Genomic DNA, 7,366 nt, shown 5'->3' on the forward strand with positions numbered 1-7,366 from the left:
GTTCCAAGAGCTAGTGTTCTGAACGTGTGGAAGCTAAGGTCCAGTCATGGAAGTTACACAGCATTCTAGTGACCACAGGGAAATCCCAGGCCTGGGCTCACACCCACAGGGACAGTCAAGGAAATTAATTCTACCTCTTAACAGGAGAGATGGCCTGGTCTCCACACAGTCTAAGCTGTGCGTGAAGGTTTGGAGCACTAGCCAGACATGATGACACACACCTGCAATCTTAGCACTTTGGAGGCTAGGCATGAAGAACAGTAATTCAAGCCGCCAATGGCTGCATAGCAAAACCCTGTCTCAAAAAAGTGTGTGTAAGCTGGGAGCTATGTAAGAAAGCGTGGGAGATAGGCAGGTGTTTCTGGGGTCAGTTCTCAGTACCACATAAACTGTCCATAGAGGCTCCCTCATTAATTACAGTACTCAGAAGGTGGAAGCAGAGGAGTCAAAAGTTCAAGGCCATCCTCAGCTACAGCTACATGAGACCTTTGTCTGGGAATTCTATGATAGGGGAGACTGCTTTAGCTCAGGCTAGCTCAGTGAATGAAGAGTAGGGTGGAGAAGGAAAGGAGAGAATGGGGGACAGGCGGACACCAAGCACTCATCTAAAACTCCCCGAGGATGGCTGGTGCCCTCAGCCAAGAAACACCCAGCTTTGCCACAGAGGCAAATCACCACAGTGCTCAGAGAGCAAGTTCTGCTTCCTATTCCTCACAGCCTCCGCTGCTCACCATGGTCACACGGACACCCAGATCCTGAAAACACTCCCAGTGCAGGCAGGGAAGCCACCATCTTGTCTCCTGGCGAGCAAACACCAGAACACCCCACCCCTGCTGCCCCCTGCAATGTTTTGAAATCATTTTTTTTGTGGAAGTGATACCAATACTCTTGCCACAACCCACAAGTGGCCACAAACTCACCACTGATGACGACCCAATGGGGCAATCTCACACACATACACACACACACACACAAACACACACACTCCATGAGTCCAGACACAGCAAACTAGAGGAAGTACTAGGCGAATAGCATGAATATTCTGTTTTCAGCAGCATCCCTGGCACCTAGCCCTGTGCCTAGGCAGCGTTGGTTGACTGACTCCCTGAGTGTCGTCTTCCTGCTGGCAGCCTACTGGGCTGCTTGCCCTCCAGGTAATCTTCGGGTAACTAGCTATGACAGGAAACTGTCATTGTGTTCTATCCTCTCAGCACATGTCTTAAGTGCCTGCCAGACCCTCTATCTATCCATTCTGGTATTAGGCAGAAGAGAGTCCTGTAGTAGGCAAGAGTCTTGTTTGCAAGCAACAGAAAGCAGTTCGTGAAATTGTCCTGGAGTTCAGTAAAAATATACTGAAGCCCTCCAGCACCATGCTCCAGCGGGGCCGGAAGAGAAACACATGGAATCTGTGTGTGCATTGGGGACTTGAGGGACAGAGGAAGACCCTTATGGCCGTCTTAGTTTTGTCTTGCAAGGCAGCTGCCTGGCCAGTGATGGGCATGTCCTCTGCTCTGTCCCCCCTTTCAGTCCTCCAGCTCCTTCCTGTGCCCTGACTCACTGCACCCTCCGTGCCCTCCTGTCCCTGTTACATAACTGTCCCCTGTCCCTGGGGACCCTTATGTAATTGAGTCACCTCAGGCTCCCAGCCCCACCTCACGGCTCCCACCTCCGCTAGGCCTGTCTCATGCAATCTTTCACAGTTGGCTGGACCAAGCCTTCAGCCAGAAACATGGTAGAAGAGAGAAGAGGCTGGGGCAGGGAGAGGTGGGGAGGAGAGGGAGGAGGAGGAGAGGAAGGGAAGAGGAAGAGGAAAGAGAAGGAGGGAGAAGTGGCAAGGGAGGAGGGGGAATAAGAAGACAGAGAGGACAATCCAGTCCCCCCAACAGTGAGGCCACTTGGGGCAGGGCTCCCTGAAGGGACCCTGAAGCCTTGTGAGTACACAGGGGACCCTGTGGCCTGTGGCTCTCTTCAGGGAGCATCAGAGGCTTGCTGATAATTCTCTCTTCATCCCTGACTGTCACTTCAACAACAGGGGAAGATGGCAGCGCCCTGATCCTCGGGGTGGTGGCATTTGTGGCTGAGAATAACTCCTGGTGACCCGAGAGCTCTGGAACAGCTCTTCTTCCGAGTAGGAGGTCTCTACTTTGACACTTTAAAATAAACAGAGATCATAATGGAGACACACACCTGCAGGCCCAGCCCTCAGGAGGCTGAAAGAGCAGGATGGTGAGTTCAAGGCTAGCCTAGGCTACTTAGCAAGACCCCTGCCCAAAGGAGCCCCAAGTCAGTGATATAGCCCAGAGGCCAGTGATTGTCTAGAGAGAGAGGAGGAGGAGAAAGAGGAAAAGCAGGAGGAAGCGGGGCAGGGCAGGGGGAGGTTATAGGGGAGGGGGAGGGAGGGAGGGAGGGAAAGGGGAAGCTATTGTTTTAGTTTAAAAGAACTCAGAGGAGGCAATATTGGTAGGGAACCAATATTTATCTTACTTTAAATTAAAGCCAAGAAATTTTTGAAATTTGTTCATTTGAAAACAATAAGCTGAGTACATGTTAACACAAGACTTTTTATGAAAAATAACTATAACTCCCACCGCAAAGCCATGACTGAGAAGTACAACTATCCGCCTTGATAGAGGACAGCTGGGTCCTGGTGTTCTGAGTGGCTGGATGCCCCTGCACAGAGAAGGATGCTGGGAAGGAAAAGGCAGCCTTGGCCTGTGAGGGAAACAGCCCTGATCCCAGGAAGGTCTCCAGGCCACACTGTGCGAACTTCTGGTGCTATTAGAAAAGGGAGCGTAGGGACAAACCCAGGGATTTTACCACCATTCCATGTGGTAACCACCCATTCCTGGGCACGGAAGGACTAGAAAGGAAGTCTGTGATGTCAGACCTGCTGTCTTGACCCACAGGTCCCATGGTACCCTCGCTAGACCCTGCTTGGACCTAGGGGGGTTCACAACCCTAGACATCTACTCTCGCTTGACTCCTGAGGTTCTCATATGGAACCCTTAAGATCACCCCACTATACAGAAACAGAAACTGAGACACAGAGAGGCAAAATCCCTCTGTAAGTCTTCTCAGCCACAGAAGTGCAATTCTCCAAGTTCCCAGATGTTTCTCTCACCTGACTGAGCAATAATCTCAGATGATTCCATCTTGACATTGACTTGGGGTTAGAGGGCAGCCCCAGTGATTCAAATAGGCCCAGGAAGAGCCAGACACCCTTGCTTTTGTGTATTTGGATATATAATAAATTAATATCAATGTATATTAATATGTATATAAATGCATATATTGATATATATTAATATATGCATATTAATGTGTATTTGTATACATATTAATAACACATATTAACAATATGTATATTAACAATACATTAATAATGTATATTATTACATACATTATTAATATAATATGTATATTAATATGCATTTATGTTAATATTACATATTAATATTTGTGTGTGCATGGGGGGTATGCATGCGCATTCACTCACACAAATGCTGCCATTGCGCCAAGATTTTACACAACAGTTTCTGTGCTGGAGAAGGAATGGTCATGGCGGAAAGGGTTTTTTTTTTTTTTTTTTTTTTTTTTTTTTTTTTTTTGGTTTTTCAAGACAGGGTTTCTCTGTGTAGCCCTGGCTGTGCTGGAACTCACTCTGTAGACCAGGCTGGCCTCGAACTCAGAAATCCACCTGCCTCTGCCTCCCAAGTGCTGGGATTAAAGGCGTGCGCCACCACCGCCCGGCTCTATGGCAGCTTTTTTACCACCATGATAATGCTGAACTGGGAGGTTGGAGAGTGTCCTTGTTAATATTATAAAGCAGTAAAACAATATTTAGATCTCCCCCTTCCATTTCGATCAACTCCTTCCATGATAACGAAGATCCCTATTGCTTGAGCCACAGCTATTTTTATGTCATTTAGATGTTTCCTGACGCCTTGGAGATGGCCACAAGGCCATGATCAGTCTACCTCAAGCCATTTGGTGGATGTATGAGAGTTGATCCAGGAAAGCCAAAGTAAACCGATGCCGCATGCAGGCATCTCTGGGGCCATCCTACTGGAGTAACTAAATCTCATGTATCAACCGTTAACAAAAGTCATAGACCAAAAGCAAAAGAACCCAAGAAAAAGTACATCCATTGGTCATGTCTGCCATGGGCACAAAACAGAGGAACAGTCAGAGCATTGATAGATCTCAGGTTTGGTTGTCAGAGTTCCTGGATGCTTACTTCAAAACTTAATCTGGAGATTTACATAGGAAAGGTGGCCCATTTCTATTCCAGGATCAAAATCAAGTGTTGGGGTCTCTGGGGAGCCTGGGCTTCAAAACCCAGCCAGGATTCCCTGCAAGCCTGCAGTAGAAGTAAGCTAGCCTCCTTCAAAGATGTGGTCGCCCTAGTGCAAGATTTCATGTGTGGCCAAAAGCCTCCAGCAGTGGTTGGCACAGACTCTGGTACTTAGCAGACACTGAAGTCCTGTGTCCAGAACAATTAGAGGGGCCCTGAATTGGTGACTTTTCTGTTGCTTTGGTAAAATACCATGGCCAAGAAGCATAAAGAAAAGAAGTTTGGTTGATTGTTCCAGAGAACTAGAAGGTGGGAAAGGCATAGTCACGGGAGCGGGAGCGGGAAGCTGAGAGGCCATATCTCAGCTGCAAACAGGAAGCAGATGGAACAAACTGGAAGCAGGGTGGGGCTGTAAACTTTCAGATCTGCCCCCTAGTGGCATCGCCCTCTATCAGGGATATACCTTCTAAGGCTCCTTAACCCCCTCCACCAAGCACCACAAACAAGGGCACGTTGCATGAGTCTACCGGGGATGTTCTCATTCAAACACAAAAGGCACTGGAAACATCTCTCTGGCAGCTGACCCCACCCCCACCTTCAAGACTCTCCTCTGTGGAGTGAGTTTCCAGACATATCATCTGCAGGGGAGTGAGATGTAGCCAGCCAGATGTGAGTCCTGCCTCTGCCCCAAGCACCCCCCCCCTTAGACCCCTGGGAAACCGCCCCCCAACCCACTTTCCAAGCTTTTGCTTGTCATACTCAGGACACAGACAATTCCAGAAATCCCATGAATGAAGTCAAATGTCCACAGGGATAGATAACCACGAGCGACAAATTCATCTGGGAGATGATCTCCTTGCTTGAAGAGTACAGAGCATGCTCAAAGGCCTGGCACACGATAGCCATGCCTTATATGGGAAGGCAAAGCTGGAATTTCATTGTTCTTTTGTTCAACAAATACTTGGTGAGACATATCCCCCCCCCATAGGCAGGAGATGGGGATGAATATGGGACAAGGACAAACATGACACATGGATCCTCCACACTCCAAGACAAGTCTAACTGGCCTAGGATGAACATGACACATTGATGCCCTGCACCCCACACCCCAGACAAGTATGACTGTCCTCTGTGTAACTAAGGATGACTTTAAATGTCAGCCCCTCCTGCCTCCGTCTCCTGGGAGCTGAGATTAGAGCTATACACCACCACACATGGTTTATGAAAACCCATGGCTTTCCTGCAGGCTAGGCAAGGACTCTGTCATCAAGATATAGCTCCCAACCCCCAAGGCATGTTTTGGAGCCTAAGATGCACTGTGCATTTCTAACTGCTAGCAACAACGTTCACTTGCACAATGGTGGTAGCCCATGGGAACGTGCTCAGGGGCTGGCTAGAGCAGATTGGATGGTGCTGAGAGTTCCTGTCTTGTGGGAGACGCCAACAAAGTCTCACAGACTGAGTGTCACTGGGAAGCCCCCAGCCCTTATCATTTTTGAGATGTCACGTCGAACCAGGGAAACTACTTGGTTTGGGAGTTTCTTGTTTGTTTGGCCAGCCTGAAGTAGGCTGAGTATGTGAGCACATGAGTTAGTGACTCGCTACAGAGTTGTCACCCTTGGGAGACCCCGGTGCCCCCAGAGCTGTTCTCTCCAAGCCTGCACACCCAGCAGTCTCTCTAGCGACTTAAGCTTCTCTGTGATGCTGTCAGACCCTGTAAATGGCAGTAGTTGGACCACTGGGTCATGGAGCCAGATGTTTCTCACCCAACACTGAACGGGACTTTCCACGGCTAGACGCCAGTGCGGAGAGCTTTACAATGTGTTCCAGGTGTACACCAGTGGTCACATATTAAAACACTCTGGGTTATACAGTTGCCATCCGGAAGACCTAGGAAGGCAAACGTTTAGGAGCTGTCGGCGTCAATGCCACAAAGCACCACCAGGGGGAAGTGCCCATCCACGTTCCAGTTCCTCAGTCTGACCAGTAGGCTTGGGAAGACTTTGTCCTGCAAAACATTTCATGAACACCTACTGTATCGAGCCCTGTTTCTGGCGCGGGAATACCTTCGCAAACATGGGGAAGGGTTGTGTCCTAGGAGCACGTCCCTTTCATGTGTCCTTGAAAAGAAAAAAAATATTCACAGAGACGCAAGGCCAAGCTTTATGTGGCCTGACCCGGAGAAAATCTACTTGAAGAAAGAGATAAAAGGACTTTCGGAGACTAAGAAAAGGTGAGGGACGACCTGAGACCGACAGCTTGCTATGGGGGAGGCCGAAGCAGTCTCCCTACGCCTAGCCTAGACAGTGCTGACCTCAGACAGCCAGGTGAGGATGTCCTAGACCCCTCCAGCATGTATGTCTGATGCCTGTTCTGTGGTCACCGGGCGGTATCTGTGCCCTGAGCGTCAGTGCAGCGCACAGCCAGAACCTGGTCTCTCTGGGTATGTGAGCCCAAGAGAGTGGCGGATGTGTGCCTATGTGAATGATGTGTAAGAGATGGTGGCAATCGTGCACACGGACCAACGTGAGGAGATCACCGCGGTGACGTTGATGTTTGGGATGGCTAAAGATACCGTGCTGGGTTCAGTGTGCTTAAAGAGAAAAGGGCGGGCTGGAGTGGTGCAAGAGGGCAGGGAATGCGCTCAGTAGGGACCTGCCTAAGTGCATCACAGCGAGGGTTTGGTGACTTTAGAACGCATGCAGTGGGACCTGCATGAGTCCAGGACCTGCTGCTCGTGTGTGCGGGGGAGTGCCCCTCTAGGCCCCCGTGGGAATATTGCACCGTGCGTGGCTAGGGACATTTCTACAAACACATCAATCTGAACAACTGTGCGTCTGGACTCTTATTTGGAAGGAGATGTCCTCGAATTTGAGGCACCGGAGGTTTGAAGGAGAAAGGCGTCTTAGCGCTCTGAACAAGCCAGGCGCCTGGGGTTGCGGGTTAGCTGCGGCTCGGGTCCTGGGGTTGAGCAGAGCCGCAGACCCGACCGGGGCGGGGCTTGATGGGGCGGGGCCTAGAGGAGGGGCGGGGCCGCGGCTGCTGCAGCGCGGGCCGGGCCAGGGGGCGCCT

This window comes from Apodemus sylvaticus, chromosome 1, assembly GCF_947179515.1.
Source record: "Apodemus sylvaticus chromosome 1, mApoSyl1.1, whole genome shotgun sequence".
Classification (NCBI taxonomy): Eukaryota; Metazoa; Chordata; class Mammalia; order Rodentia; family Muridae; genus Apodemus; species Apodemus sylvaticus.